This window comes from Lactuca virosa, chromosome 7, assembly GCF_052849685.1.
Source record: "Lactuca virosa cultivar CGN04683 chromosome 7, Lactuca_virosa_CGN04683_v6, whole genome shotgun sequence".
Taxonomy (NCBI): Eukaryota; Viridiplantae; Streptophyta; class Magnoliopsida; order Asterales; family Asteraceae; genus Lactuca; species Lactuca virosa.
In genome coordinates this window covers 175,537,009-175,555,171 of record NC_136432.1, presented here as the reverse complement: position 1 = coordinate 175,555,171, position 18,163 = coordinate 175,537,009, and positions in this window count along the sequence as shown.

Sequence of the window (18,163 nt, the reverse complement as noted above, 5' to 3'; positions counted from 1 at the left end):
GGTTCTTGTGAAGGCTAAAAGTTGGAGTGCAAGCTTGGATCTGAGTTCTACAGAGGGAGGAGCTTCACTTGGAGGTAAAAAGCTCTGAGCTTTCCTTGTTATTGTTGATTTGTGCTTCATGGACCAATTTTTAGGGTTTTTGGTCCCAAGGTGGAGACTTTATGAGCAAAAGGTCTCCATAAGCTTAGATCTTCTATATTTCAGAGTATTGTGAGTTGAGGGTTCATAAAAATCCAATCTTAGACGTGAATATTAAGCCATGCATGGAATCTAGGCTTTATGAGGGAAGAGGAAAGGTGTTAGAATGATTAGTGACCTTTACAGCCATTCAAAGGCTTAAAGGTTTCAACTTTATGGATTAAGCGGCCTTAGAGAAGTCAGATATGAAGTTTGGGTATATGTCTTAACCATTTAAGACCCAAAATCAAAAGGAGTATGGAATTGGGAGTTACACGGGGCGTAATCCCAGTACGCGCAGCGTAGGGGGTCGCGTTACCCGATTCTGTGAAGTCGCCGGGTACGCCCAGCGTACAGATTTGGTACGCGCAGCGTAACCCGGAGGGTTGACTTTTGTTGACTTTTAGGGTTTTGGTCAACATTTGGACTTTTAGGTCAGGGAGGGGTGAAATGGTCTTTTACCCTTCTGTGGGATTATAGAAAGGGATTTAATCTAGCCTTTGAGAGCCATTATTTATTTGAGGATATTGTTTATGTGATTAGGCGGGGGCTAGATCAGTATATCCGTGTGCGAGATTATCCGAGTTACCCGAGGTGAGTCTTCTCACTATACTGTACCTAGAGTGGTACCTATGTGTGACCGGAAGGTCTTATATGCTATGAGAAGTATGTGCTGTATATTGTTATATGATATTGATGTGTTATGTATGTTGTGAATGCTAAGGACCGGAAAGTCATTATGATATGGACCGGAAGGTCAAGATGATATGGACCGGAAGGTCATTATGGGTAGGACCGGAAGGTCAAGATGATATGGACCGGAAGGTCATTACGGGTAGGACCGGAAGGTCTACCAGGGTTGTGGGACGGAAGTCCTCTAAGACACAGTGACCGGAAGGTCTTATAGCCTTGAGTGGCGTATGTACGTATGTGGTATTTTGGGGAACTCACTAAGCATTAATGCTTACAGTTTTTGTGTTATGTGTTTCAGGTACTAGCGAGGAACGCGGGAAGGCGCCGGCATGATCAGTACACACTTATGGAGTTTTTATGTATTGTGATCTTGGGATGAATTTTATGGATTTGATATGTGATACATGGAATTTTATGAAATTTATGAATAAAATTATATTTTTAAAAGTGAAAAATTGTTTTGGAATTTACGACGTTACACCGAGACTGAGATGCGCGAGCACTACCCTGATCTTTTTTCCGAGGATGACTTCGAGGGCGAAGTATTATTCTAGTGGGGGTGAACTGTAACATCCGATTTTCAGGTATTTCCATTTTAGTATGTGGCCTAATTAGAGTTTGCATTATTGGTACCTTATTGTTAAAAGACTTGCATTTTAGCCCGTACGCTCGGCGTACGTGAGGTATGCGCAACGTACTTGTGAGAGACCTGGAACGCGGAAGCCATGCTAGTACGCTGGGCGTACTAGCTCAGCCTCTAAACCCCAAATTTTAGGGTTTCACCCCTATTTAAGGACATTAACTCACCCTTGGACCTCCCATAATCAGCCTCCACTCCTTCCAACCATAATCAGTATAAGCCTTGTGTGTGAAGATTTTGAAGCTTCTTAGTGATTTTGGTGCCTTCTTTTTGAAGAAGAATACTATTGAAGAAGGTGGTGTTGCTTGCAAGCTTGTGGGTCCAGAAACTACCTCACTTTGTGCATCTTTTGAATGTATAAAGTTTATACCTTGATGTGTTTCTTTCTAGATCTCTTAAATGGGTTTTTATGAGCTTTTTCTCCCAAAGCTTGTACCTTTATTAGTATGGGTTACTCCAGAGTATTTTGGTCGTCCTTTTAGATGTAGCAGAGTGCTTAGACTCATAAAAATGGTTGCTTGATGGTCTCTTTCCATCCATGCATGAGTTTGGTGGTGTTGAGTATGGATTAAGTTAGGATTTTAAGGTTTAAACTCTTTTTAGCCATGCAAGAGCTTAAAGTTATGGACTTTATGGATTAAGACGTTCTATGGGGGTCAGATCTATGTTTGGATTTCCTAGCGTACCCACGCCTGACCCCGATTCGCCTGGTTCTCCAAGTACTCCACGCGCAGGAGGAGTGTATGCCCAATGTACGCGTTGGGAAGTTGACTTTTGCTGACTTTTGATTTTTGGTTAAGATTTAAGGTTTCAGACCATGGAAGGGGCATAATGGTATTTTTTTCCCTTAAGGGGCATAGTTGTGGGATTTGGACTTGTGAGTTGAGTTATGGACCTTAATTATTAATTAAGGTTATTTATTGTGTTATTAGGCGGAGTCTAGTTCCGGAAGTTCGGGTGTGAGATTTATCTGTCAACAGTATCAGGTGAGGCTCCTCACTTATTCTTACATGGGTGGTAGAATAGTTGTATTTGTGATGACCAGTTGGGTGTAACTGCTATTATTGTGTTATGGTGTTTATATGTGACTGAGACTGCAGATAGTTTCTGTGACATCCCCAATTTCACGGCCAGAAAAGACCGATTTGTTTATGCTTATTTAAAAATCAGAGTATCCTTTTTGAAGAATAATATTGCGGAATTTGTTCCCAGAAAACATGATAATGATATTATCAAAGCATTTTCGAAGAAATGTATTTTTATTTATATTAAAACATTGGGATGTCATCGTCAATACAAAAACATAAACATAACGAAACATTACAAGCCTTACAGTAATTTAAACTAGTGGCTTAATACTCCTTGAATCTCATAGCAGAATGTATCTTTAACATCGCTACATGTGATACAATAAACTGAGTGGGTTGGGTTGGAAAACATGGTGAGTACATAATGATTTCAATCCCACAATGTGATAAAAATGTATATCTCAAACCTGCAAAACCAACTATTATCATTAACACAGATATATCATATCTCTAAAACAATTTATCCCATCCTGTCGATTCCTACGTACTGATCCTATACAAGGATCTTACAAGATCTAGCCTAAATGATCAATATGAACAAAAAACTGACGACGTTGCTTCGGAAATTCCCTGGAAGCAAACGAGGATCAACAAAATACATCAAATGAGGGGAATGAAATAAGTTTCACCACGAACCTCCGTTCATAAAAAAAAAACACAAGACAATTAAGTCATGGGTGGTTATCTAGATAATTGTGCCTATCAGTGGTCTGACACCGTGAGGTATTTTACCCCCAGACTCACCCTATCCGGCAATACAATATCAGACATACCTAGTAGTTGTCTATTACTTACACACTCTATTAGACAGTCTACGAGTTCCCTCAATTACTTCGTGAAAGGAAACACTGACACACAAAGCTCATCAAAAGAAAAGTATGGGGAGATACTAATAAACTACTCCCATACGCTTTCGTACTCTGACACATAATAGTGTCAAAAAGGACTTTGCACATGATAGTACTTCTGGCACATTATAGTACTCTGGTATGAGTAGGACTCGTACCCCAGAACATAACAATACCCCAACACAAACTTTACCTGAGATACAAAGCTTTGAAAAAGACTTGGTACATAGAAAGTACTTTTGTACGTAGGACATACTCCATCGATTATCAATCTCCACGAACAGAGTTTCTACTCTCTATTCCGATCACACACGTACCCTAAATAAGATGCTACCCAATATCCAAACTTAATTGAACTAAGCATCTCTTTTAAGTCTTATTTCATCGTTATGCAAGCCTACAATGCTTATAATCAACTTTCAATACCAACTCTGTTTCGGCAACACTATCCTAATTTAGTGTAATATTTTATACATAGGATTAATTATTAACATACATTTATCTTCTCATTTATAATACTTCTATTATTATTATCATGTAAATACATCTTAACACATATAGAACCATGTCTAGTTTGCATAGCGTATATCATCAAATATACATATAACACATATTTCCAGATAATAAGCATATAACTCACATATACACTTTCAACATATATTTAATACTTTTATTAATACTTGTATTAAAATCATGTTCATGAAAGAGACTATGCACTTACATGTAAAAGTGACGATTCAAAATTCGGACAGCGCTTTGCTTCTAGCAATTGTCTTTTCTGTTGACGTAACATAGTATTATTATTACTAAGTTTTAGTCTAATATTTATTGCGACTAATTATTAGTCTAGATTCATCATTAATTCAAAGTCTACTTCACGATCTATCAAGTAAGGAACAACCAAGTAGGATCATATCGGAGATAGGGTCCGTTTGGTATACGAAGTATACTGTTTGGAAATCCCACTTTAAACACCTCACTAAATCCAGCCTAGACATCATCCTCATAAGTAGATCAATCAGTATAACGACTTGGAATCACTGATAAATCTTGTTTATAGGTTCATAATAACGATAATGAATTTAAACATAAGTTACAATTAAAGTGTAATAGGTGTAGCTTAACTTACAGAGTTTCTAGCGAAAACTTAGAACTCCGTGGTCAGAACTTCATCGCAAAATCTTTTTTTTCTAAAAATATTCTTGTAGCGCTTTTGCGCTCACCTTACTATACTAAAACTATAGAAAGAAAAGTCGAATCACGAATGACCGAAATGGTCGGGGATAAGAAGAGAAAAACTCTTGAATTAAGAGAATGGTGCAAGAAATATGAGAGCCCAGAGGCTCTTATTTATAGTAATTGAATTTTCAAAAACCACCCTCTATAGTTACTTAAGTGACCTTATAGCTATTTAAACAACCAAACACCCCTTTATAATATTATTTTAAATAAATTTAACGATATTTGTATAAAACTAATGTCGGAAATACCCAACACTAGTCTTATAACGACCGCATCGTCAATACCTTTCTAATGATATATACATATGTATGTATGTGTGTCTGTGTATATATATATATATATATATATATATATATATATATATAGAACTAGGTTCAAATGTGGATTGACATCTATTGTGCGGACGTGTGGACAATGTTATTATGTGAGAATGACAAAGAAAATATCTTGTTTGATAATATGAATACGTTCAATCTTACATACCTATTGTCATTATCACAAATTCTCACTAATTAAATCGTCTATAAGGTTATTATAAACTTTTTATTATTATTCTCATTCTGTCAGAATGTTGTCAGAATGTTTATTGAGTCGTATTCTGTCAGAATAAAAATGAGTGAAAACGATGTGTGAGAACAAAAATGAATAAGAATTAGTCAGAATGCATGAAAATGATGATATTTTTGTAAGGTTGAACGTATTCGCATTACTAAAAAACTTATTCTCTTAGTAATTTTCATAGAATAGCACTGTCCACACGTCCACACAATAATTATACATCCATATTATAACCTAACCCTATATATATATATATATATATATATATATATATATATATATATATATATATATATATATATATATATATAATTTATACTTTATTTTAATACGTAAATATGATATTATAAATTATAACTCGTTCATACGAACTCTGTTTTTGACCTTCTTTATATTCACGCGTAGCTATCGACGATATATACAACTTTCGTTTAGACTCCATCGGCTAATTTTCACTTTATTTTTTGTCCATATTTTTATAAAATTAAATGATTTTGCTAAAATCATAACTCTCTCGTACGGACTCCGTTTTTGGCATTCTTTTTCTCAAAATTCTTATTTTAAAGAGTACTACCATTTTCTTTTTGGTGACTTTAGCTAAAAGTCAATCATTCTCTTTGTAGCTTTTTACGTCATACATTCATTGTGCGCGGCTGACTTTTATATTTTATAAAAATCATATCTAATTCATACGGAGTCGGATTTCTATGAAATTTATATCTTCGGGATCGGGAAGACGTTTACTTTCTAAACATAATATATATATATATATATATATATATATATATATATATATATATATATATATATATATATATATATGTTTTGGCGCACTTATTTTTACGATTTACGGGCGATTCGGCTGATTTTTCATATTTTGTTATATTATAATAATCATGAAACACATAATATTCATATAATTCTTCTTTATTACGTCAAATAGGCTACAATTGTTGACCATAACTATTACTTTGGTTAAGATTATTTATCCTAGATAATCTTCTATAAAAAATCATTTTTAACGCTTATTATATCTTAGTTGACTAGCCCGAATCTGCGGGTGTTACAGTTTTCCAGGGTTGTTGATAACCCACAGGGCGTGCTGTTTGACTACTGGGACTGCTGATAGTCCCCAGGGTTGATGATAACCTAGAGCTATTTATTTATGTTGTGTTGTATGTGATATCTTGGGTAAATCACTAAGCTCCGTACTTACAGTTGTTGATAATATATGTTTCAGGTAGTTTTGAAGATCGTGGGAAGGCGAATGTTTGATTGTACATACTTGCTGAGAGATTTGTTACTGAGCATTTTGTGATACTCAGATATTTTATGATGATGATTTGTATCTGATACTTGTGTTTTTCCGATAACTTGGTTTATGAACAATGTTTTGGGTAATTTAAAAATAAAAAATTTTGTTTGAAATTTAAGGTGTTACAAAATATATATATATATATATATATATATATATATATATATATATATATATATATATATATATATATATATACCGGTAAGAAATTTTTTTTGGTAGGAAGGTAAAAAAAAAATTTCTACATATTTTTTTGACGAACAAAATAAATGAATCACTAGATGATTCATTTGTAAGATGATTCACAAGAAAAAATTCCCAAAAAAACATCTTTATGATTCATTTTTAAGTAAATTAAGAAAAAATTCACTTTTATGACAATTTTAGTGAATAACAACAAAATCATTGTATAAATGAATCATCAAGATGTTTTTTTAGGAATTTTTTCTTGTGAATCATCTAATGATTCATTTTGTTTGTTCGCGAAAAAAATATATAGAAAAAAAACTTTTTACCTTCCTACCAAAAATTTCCTTCTTATTTGATCTCTCTCTCTCTCTCTCTCTCTCTCTCTCTCTCTATATATATATATATATATATATATATATATATATATATATATATATATATATATATGCGTTTTAGAGGTATTTATATGTCTAAATATGTATATAATGTTTTTAAACGTATAAAGATATAAATATGATTTTTATATGTTTTTATATGTATAAAACGTATATAATATTTTATATGTATAAAAGTATAAATATGTATATAACTTTTTATATGTTTTATATGTATTTATACACCTTTACAAGCTTAGTTATACATTACAAAATGTCTTTATATATTTTTATAGGTATTAATATGATTTTAAAGATATAAATATGTTTTTATACGTATAATAATACATATATAAATTCATAAAATAATATTAATAATAATCATACTAATACATACTATTTAATTGTTCGAACATAATACATATTACATATATTAAGTTAGACATTAAAACATAAAATTCCTTCCCTTGGTTGTTGAAGCTTTTGCCTCAAGTGTTGGAGACCCTCGTTTAAACCGGCCAACCTCATTCCGTTGTCTGTTGTATTTTTTCTGTCGAAGGAATCTAGCTACATCAGTTACCCCACTTCGTCCTAGTCAGCTAGCCACATCCACTTAAGTTAAAATTCGGCTAGTGGACAAAAGTGAACAAAATTTCAGGTATTTGAAACATTAAGACACAAAAAAACGGATATTAGGCATAACCGAACATTTTATGTAATTTTGGAAGGTTTTACGACAATAACCCAACAAAACTTAATGAAATAAGCAATTTTCCTTCCGGACGTTGTATTTTAAATCGAGCCCTCGCTTATCAAACGACAAACCAAAAGCAATATCATCAACGATTTATTTTTGTTTATGATATTCTATTATCATATCAATTTGATATCATGACTTGTATAAAACAAATAAGATATTAACTTGGAAATAATTTAGTTTGGACATATATTTGGTTGGTTAGGCGTCCCTCTATTAGTAGGTCCGATGTTACACCAATTTGGTCCCATTGATCATCACTCATCAATACATAAATATCCACCTCATTCAATTGACCAAGGTGACGTCGACGGCAAGGTGCACCGACCATTTATTCACCATGCCGACGACTTTTCTGTCTAAATATAATTTACTATATATAGACACACACATACATACATATATACATACATACATATACATATTACATACATGTTTGACTTTTAAACAAGGGATCCCTTTAAACAAAGCGGTGCATTTTCTTTATATAATTTAAAAATAAAAAATGTTATAAAGAAGTAAAGGGAAAACTAATAGTCTTTGGCAATAATTGAGGGTTGAGAGTGTTGTAATTCACTCACTACACTATATAATAATATTATTCGTAATGAACCTTGTGTTGTCGTTGGCTTTAGTATATGTTCGTATGGGAGAATAATTTTCATCTTTGTGTGAAACATTTTTGTTAATGTTCTATGTTGCAAAAGGAGTTTATTTCTTTACATGTAATGTGTAAAAATTATAATTATAATTTCTTACCAATACTCTAAGATATAAAAATTGTATCAAGATCTCTCAAATTACATCCTAAAAGACAAACTTTGTTGTAGATGAATAAATAAATAGAATATAATGTAAGTTATTCATTTTACACTAAATCTTTGTTCAATAATTGTTATATTTAATATAAATACCATAAACTAATCTATAGTTCGTTCAATAAAATAACCATTTTTAAAACCCAAGATTATCAAGATAACCACGTAATCAACAAATATCACAAAACGATCACATAATACACGGAAAAATGACCGCATGTTAATGAGATTCCTGTTTTGTGAAACGAAAACAATTGAAATTGAGAGTGTTTATCAAGGTTGACGAAATCATAGGTTTATTTTATCGGTTGGTCAAAAGGTTGGACATTAGCAACTCTCTTTAAGATATCCGGATCTTTATCTAATTGATTTTGATCAATACAAGAATAATAGCCGACGATCAAGAAGGTGACGATGACAACCATCGAGATGACCGTCTACGTCCAGATGTTTGCTTCTTTTAGTTGGTTTACAACAAGGTAATAAGTGGTGTTTCAAGTACAAGGTAAGCTTATGTTAGGGTTTTTTTTGGTGAAATTCACATGGCATACAATAACAAGTATGGGGAGGGGTATGCTTCGTCATATAAAGAATTTATGATGTTGTACCTTGTCTGTCTATTACACATGGATACGTCACGATGCTTTATATATATATATATATATATATATATATATATATATATATATATATATATATATATATACATACTAGATGTGTACCCGTGCAAAGCAGCGACAATAAATAGCTTTTTTGACGAATAGTTTTCTTACGGAAAAATAATTATTAGATTTTGTTATTAGTTATTGGGATATATACACTAAAGTCCCAATATTTTCATCGATTTGACAAGAAAGTCCTAAACTTTATTTTTTTGACAGTAATGTCCAAATTACCGGCAATTTTTGACACTTTCACCCTTTTTTCCCGGTTAGCCGGTAATTAGGACTTTTTTGTCAAAAAAAATAAAGTTTAGGACTTTCTTGTCAAATCGTCAATTAGGACTTTATTGTCAAAAAAATAAAGTCTAGGACTTTTTTGTCAAATCGTTGAAAATAATAGGACTTTAGTGTATATCTCCTTTTTTGTAAGAAATTTAATGGTAGGATACTCTTTAAGAATAAGAGTTATTAAATCTTCTCTAGTCAGTTAGATCCTATTGAAATCCTTAACATTTGCTTCTTGTTAAATCGTTTTTTTAATCTCAACAAACAAACATTGAAAAAAATTGAGATAATCAAAAAGAAAGAAAGAATTAGGGTTGTGTTGGCTTTTTGCTGTCCCAAAAATGGAGAAATAAGAAACCGAACCATGGTTCTTTCTTGATTATCTCAATTTTTTCAATGTCGGTTTGTTGAGATTAAAAAAACGATTTAACAAGAAGCAGACGTTAAGGATTTCAATAGGATCTAGCTGATTAGAGAAGGTTTTAATAACTATTATGCTTAAAGAGTATTATACCATTAAATTTCTAACCAAAAAAAATTATATATATACCAAAGTCCCAATATTTTTAACGATTTGACAAAAAAGTCTTAAACTTTATTTTTTTGACAGTAAAGTCCTAATTGACGATTTGACAAGAAAGTCCTAAACTTTATTTTTTTTTTTTTGACAAAAAAGTCCTAATTACCGGCTAACCGGGAAAAAATGGTAAAAGTGTCAAAAACTGCCGGTAATTTGGACTTTACTGTCAAAAAAATAAAGTTTAGGACTTTCTTGTCAAATCGATGAAAATATTGGGACTTTACTGTATATATCCCTTAGTTATTTTATGTAATAATAATAATTACCACTTTTAATTAAAATATTTATGTTTAGAACTTATATTTATATTGTATGTTTATACATTTGAGGTAAATTAATTACTATCGGTATCTAGCTTAAAAATTAGAAATTAACTTATACCGATGGATTTAATATGTTAAAATTGTTATTTTGCTCCAAATTATTTTTTTAATAACCTTCCTTAATTCAAGTTTTCAAAATTTTGGCAAGTATTAATGGCTTTGTTATGCATAATTGATTTGTACAAAAAGCTTTGTATCTTGTACCTCTTAAATTCAAGATATGACTAATATGCTTTATATATATAGTATAAGATATATATATATATATATATATATATATATATATATATATATATATATATATATATATATATATAGAACTAGGTTCAAATATGGATTGACAACTATTGTGCGGACGATGCTATTCTGTGAGAATAACAAAGAAAATATGTTGTTTGATAATGTAAATACGTTCAATCTTACATAACTATTGTCATTATCATACATTTTCACTAATTAAATCGTCTATAAGGTTATTATAGACTTCTTTTTATTATTATTCTCATTCTGTCAAAATGTTGTTAGAATGTTTATTGAGTCGTATTCTGTAAGAATGAGAATAAATGAAAAACGATGCATAAGAACAAAAATGAATAAGAATTAGTGAGAATGCATGAAAATAACAATAGTTGTGTGGGTTGAACGTATTCACATTACTAGACAACTTATTCTCTTTGTAATTCTCATAGAATAGTGCGGTCCACACGTACGCACAATAGTTGTTCATCCACATTATAACCTAGCCCTATATATATATATATATATATATATATATATATATATATATATATATATATATATATATATATATATATACAAGAAAAAAATATGAACCGTAACAATTATAAAATTGCATTCATCTTGAGTGAATCTATAAAAAGATCCCTGCACTATTCCTACATACAAAGGGTTAGTTCGTAATGACTAAAAAGTGATTTGATTTGGAGAAAGAAGGCTAAAAAACACAATAAATTTGCACGTGAAGAGGGGTGATAGTCAGCAAAAAACATGCATAAATACATAAGTAGTTGAAACATATACCTGAAGTAAATCTTTAACGGATACTAGTTAAACATGTTGAAAGAGAAAAGGGAAGCAAGAGTAGGCATGAGAATGTCATGTAAGTAAAAAGAGAAATCTAGGCCCTAAACTACACCATAGTCTTAGAATACTCCCCATCCCTAATTCTAAGTCTCCAGAGTCTCCTATCTAAGGTATATTGACTACTTTGGAGTCTTTCGTTTCTTCACAATGGATATTTTAGAGTCCTATATAGAGAATTATAGATATGATATACGCTTACATTCTCATTCAAAGACGAAGATTCAACGAGGTTAGACAAGGATCTGTCGATCCACAAGGGTGCGAGACACCAACTCTATGCGTTGAGTACAACGCCGATGAATCCTCACAACCCAAACCGTCCTATCATGAGCAATCTCAACGTCTAGAGGGGAATCCAACTCCCCCGGAGCCCCAACAAATCTCTTTCTAAGCGCAAGAGATACAAACGATCGGGTAGCCCCCGAATCAAATAATACTAGAGCAGAGATACCGTTCACAAGGAACGATCCTAAAATGAAACATAAGACCATAAGTAACAATTCAATATAAATAAAGAGATAAGAAGAATATACATACCCGTCACAACATCGGGAGCTGCACACGACTCTTCTGCCGTCAGCTGGAAGGCCCTGCTCTTCGCCGCAGGCGCCTTAGCACGACCCTGACGACCGTCAGTAATCCGAAGAGTTGCTGGAGCGGGTGCTGACACCGGTCATGCTGCAGTAAAACTCGGGTACTAGGCTTTCTTATGGCCCCTCTGATTGCAATGAAAGCAAATTAGATCTGATCCCTGAGTGGTGGTAACAGTACAATCCCTGCTATAATGACCCGCCCGGCCGCACTTGAACAAGCCAAAACCACCACCACTACCACTCCTGCACGCACCCTCGTGCGTCCTGCCGCATTTGCCACAGCGTCTACGGCACTGATGGCCCCTCGATCTGGTAGCTGATACCTTGGGCCTCTTTCTCGATCCCCCTAAAGTTTGAACCTCACATGGTCTCCTCTTCCTCTCCATCTCCAGGTCAATCTCCCTCTCCCTGGCTCGATCAATCATATCCTCCAGCATCTTGCAGCTGGATCGGTACACAAACAGCCGAATGTCGCTCCTCAGCATCTCATGATATTGGGCCTTCTTCATCTCTTCATCTGCCACATACTGCGGAACCAAAAGCGCCCTCTCCCTGAAGCGCGACCAACCTCCTCCAATCAGTCTCATGCCCTATCCTTCAAAAGGCAAGAAGCTAATCTGACCTTGTGCCCCTCGGGACAACAACTGGTGCGGAAAGCTTTAGCAACATCTGCCAACCACCGTCTTCTCGCAATGGGTTCCTTCTCCCCATGATAATCTAGAGCCCCACAAGCCCAGAACGCCCTAAACATCAAAGAACGTGTCCCCATTATAGCTACCATCTCAGCGCGAAAGGCGCTCATCCGCTCATCAAGTAACTCCCCAATGCCCTCCTTGACTGAGCCGAAAATCACAAGAGTCTGGTAAAGAATGCAACGAGTAATCTCAGACGAGATAAACTCCTAGTCTGCTCATTGAGCTGCCCGACTCCAGATCCTGAGCCTAAACCCTCCCCGGCATCTGAACTGCCAATTGGCCTGCCCCGCAATACCACCATACTGAAAAATAGACCATAAAACCATCAGAACACGCATTGAAATATACCGAGGTATCACAACCCTGCAAGCTTACTGATCTTATCGCAACCTTCCTTGGTTCGAGTACGGATCCTCTGCTTCCAATAGTACGGGCTCATACTGATGGGTTTTCTATATAGCAAACAATCCTATGTGTACATGCAACCCTAATTTGAGGATCTATGTTTTCACTATTACACATACAAGCATTGAACACAAAAAAACTGGAAACCCTAGCATGCATCTAATAATTTCGAAATCAATATAAGAAATATTAGATCACATAGCTTTATTGATATATAGTAATAACAATGAAATCTTGAAGATCTTGAGCTTTGAGAACAAGTACCACAAGTGTAGTACCTCTGATGGCTCACAAACACACTAGGGCAAGAGGATGATTATGAGAGAGAGAGAGGAGAGAGGAGATACTTGCTCAAAATTTCGGCTCTTCTAGGGTTTCTTGGGGGTGCACGAAATCATGATGGTTGGGGGTCTATTTATAGTTGAGGTAGCTTAGATCAAAAGCTAGGATTTTGAGTTGGAAACCCTAATTCCTTAGCTTAGGGCCTAAGCAGCCTATGGACTCCCCTCCTTAAGGCTTGGATGAAATACTCTAGAATCTTCTAAGGATTTTCGGCCCTACCCCATAAGGGTGATCCAATAGCCCAAAACCATAACTATCAAATAATTGAAAAATAGCCCCTGTACTTTTAATCAGTTCCTTTAATCCCAAAATTAATTCCAAATTAATTTCTGACTAAATACTAATTAACAATATGATTTCTAATTAATATATTATTTACATAACATATTAATAACTCATTTTATACACCAAGTTATTATTCCAAATAATAAATTCAACCTCTCTCTCTAATAGTCATCATGTCTAGTTGCCAATGTGAAGGCAACCCAAAAGCACTATGCTACTATCAAATCAAGTACATACCAATTATAGTTATCAGCTTAGACACCTAATCCAACAGTCTCCCACTTGGATAAGTCTAATAACTATGGTTGCAAATATGACCTCAAAATTTGACTAGCAATTGTAGCTCTTAGGGATGGCAAAAAAACCCGAACCCGACAGGAAAACCCGATCCCCAAAGATTTCGGGGCGGGTCGGGTCACTCTTATCGGGTATCGGGTCGGGTTTTGGGTCGTTATCGGGTTTTTTGTTCGGGTTCAGGGCAGGGAGTGGGGTTTGCATGCCCCGACCCGCCCCGCCCCGAAAAAAATTATATATATATATATATATATATATATATATATATATATATATATATATATATATATATATATATATAATGACGTTTCAGCCCTCTAACCCATTTCAGCCCCTGAAAGACTCTAACCCTAAATCCCATCACGTATTCCCAATTTCCCACTATCGCTTCTCTTCCAAGTTCCAGCCGACAACCGAGTTATGGACAATCGAAAATTCAAAATTGAAAAACTTAAAATTTCCTCTATGTTCTCGCTCGTTCGTTTTCATCGAAGAGTCGAAGTCGAGTAGTCGACACTCGACCCTTCCCATTGCCTCACATAATCGCAGTCGACCTTCTCGTTGCCTCGCAGATTCGTTAGCACTTTCAATAGCAAGCAACGACTAGCAATCGCATATTTGCAGTTGACCTGCACACCTGTGACGACCAACTCTGAATTCAGGTAAGAATAAGTATTTTTTTGCTGATTATATTCAAAGCACGCCTGTGACATGTTCAATGTTCACAATCTTGTTTTAACCGTTAAAACTGAGCCTCAAATGTTTAGTGTTCACTAAGTATTTTTTTTGTAGTCGATGAATATGATTTGTTTAGAATCATGTTTTTTACCTAATCTGTTTATTAGTTTCGAATCCCATTGACACTGTGACCTGTTGTTTAACTGATTCGTCTAAAATCATGTTATTGAACTGTTGAATCTGATATGTTTTTACCTGATTATTTTAGAATCTGATTACCTGTTTAGTCTAAAATCCTGTCTAAAATCATGTTGTTGAACTGTTTACCTGATCTGTTTTGGAACTGTGAATCTAATATCACATTGGTTGTTATGTTGATTATGTGGATCAAGGAGGTGGGACACATATTGATGATATGTTTGATGAAGATGGAGATGAAGTGGTCGGTTCAAAAAGGGCAACATTTACACCAACATGACCCCATTTTAGAAAAAATTAAGTTGAATGGTGAAGTTATAGCAAAATGCAAGCATTGCTCTAAAGTATTGGGTGCAGACTGCAGATAGCAAGAACGGTACAAAACATTTACTTTCCTAAAGATATGGAACTTGATTTGTTGGTGTGGTGGAAAACAAATGAATTAGTTTGATTTTAAGTTTGTTTAACATTTTGTAGGAAACCACTAAAGAAAACGGGACAACAAGCTTGGATGATGTTGCTTGATTTTGAGTTTGAATTAATGTTTACATGTAATGTACTATTGTGATGAATTTAGTTACAATATTAAACTTTGGTAATTTCTGTTTGGTTCACTTATGTTAAGAACTTATTTGGTATTTTAAGCCTTTGTAAGGTTTTAATTTCTCATTGTTTCATTGTAGTTTTCCAAAAATTTCTGCCACCATTTTCGGGTTTTGGGTCGGGTTTTCGGGTCTATATCGGGTTTCGGGTTTAGGGTCGGGTTCAGGGAAATTTTTAGCCCCGACGGGGCGCCCCGATAAGAAACCCGTCGGGTTTCGGGTCGGGTTCGGGGACAAATATATATATCGGGTTCGGGTATGGGATATGCTGCCCCGCCCCGTTGCCATTCCTAGTAGCTCTTAAAGCCGTTGTCGAACTCTGACCCAGTTAGTTACGTGTCCTAACATAAGGGATCATATAATCCTTCGTTCTGCAAGATATCATGTGGACAAATGACATGGAATTGAATCATTCTCATTGTCCAACAGTTTGTTTCCCGATTTCTGATTTGTAATGACAAAGAACTTAATTGAACACATCAATTCAGTCCTGACCGGGCTCGACACATAAGTCAACACCAAATCATCAAGGGGCCTAAGATATCGCTTTTTCCCCTTAGGGTAAAAGGAACAATTACACTTTGACTTATATGTCTGTACTATTTACTCATAAAATCGTACACAACAATACGTTTTATACCATCAAGTTACTGATGCGTTTACGCATTATCAATGCACAACCAACTCGTAAACAACAACTCATATATCTCGGTTTAAAGATTATACGAGATTATCGTCTTAGAATTACTCATGATGAATTCCATGAAGTAATTCAATGAGTGTGGGTTTATCCAATACTTAAATCCCAATTTCAAAAGTACTCGTGAATGTTGCAGCAAACCATTGCTATGTCTAAACCCTTAGACAATCTACAATCCAATTCACGGCAGTCTTAATTGACTACTTACTTCCAAAGTATGATCGACTGTGGATGTTTTGAATAATTCAATTATTCGGGAAGTAAAACATGCAAAGTTGAAACACAATGATAAACAATTGACAAAGATAGTAAACAATACTCATAAATAATTCTCCATTACTTAATCATCAAATGTCAATTACATTTATTTGTTACAACTTTCTAAATATCTATCTAATTACTAAAACTAATATCATCCTTCAGACCAATGTTCATTGCATGCTGAACGTGCCTAATCCTACTCAGACCCTTTGTGAGGGGATCTGCAGGATTCTCTTCAGATGATACCCTCTTCACAACGAGACTTACTTCTTCCACACGATGTCTGATAAAGTGATATTTTCTACCAATATGTCTTGATCTACCATGATCTCTCGGTTCCTTGGTTAAGGCAACCACTCCTTCATTATCGCAGAAAATCTCCATAGGCTCATCTATGTTTGACACTACTCCAAGATCTCCAATGAATTTTTTCAACCATATAACCTCCTTTGATGCTTCACTTGCCGCAATGTACTCTGATTTAAACGTTGAATCATCCACCGTTTCCTGCTTGGAACTTTTCCAAGTTACATTTGATCCATTAAGTGTAAACACCCAACCAGACTGAGAACGGATGTTGTCTCTGTCTGTCTGAAAACTGGCATCGCTATAACCAGTAACTCTCAAGTCATCACTGCCACCAAGCGCAAGGACCCAGTCCTTAGTCCTTCGTAGATACTTAAGAATGTTCTTGACCGCTATCCAATGAGCTTTACCCGAATTTCCCTGATATCGACTAACCATGCTCAAAGCAAAAGCCACATCAGGGCGAGTACATGTCATACCATACATGATCGATCCAACGGCGGAAGCATATGGAACTTGACTCATTTCTGCTATCTCAACATCAGTACTCGGACTCTAAGTCTTACTCAGTTTGGTATTACTCTGGATAGGTAACTTTCCCTTCTTGGAGTTCTCCATGCTAAAACGCTTTAGCACCTTATCCAAGTAAGTACTTTGACTAAGTCCATTAGTCTTCTACTCCTATTCCTCAAAATCCTTATTCCCAGAATATAAGCAGCCTCTCCTAGATCCTTCATAGCAAAACACTTTCCAAGCCAGGATTTAACTTCTTGCAAGGTTGGAACGTTGTTTCCTATGAGTAGTATGTCATCAACATATAATACTAGAAAGTTGACTATACTCCCATTAGCTTTGACATATACACAGGACTCATCTTCACTCCTAGAGAAACCAAACTCTTTGACTTTCTCATCGAAGCAAAGATTCCATCTGCGAGAAGCCTGCTTCAATCCATAGATTGATTTCTCAAGCTTACACACTCTATTGGGGTACTTAGCATCCATAAAACCCTCTGGATGACTCATGTAAACATCCTCAGCCAGCTTTCCATTAAGGAAAGTGTAACGTTCCATTTAAATTAAAATGAATAGAATTAAATAAAATAAAATAAATAAGTAAATAAATAAAAATAAATAAATAAATAATAAGCC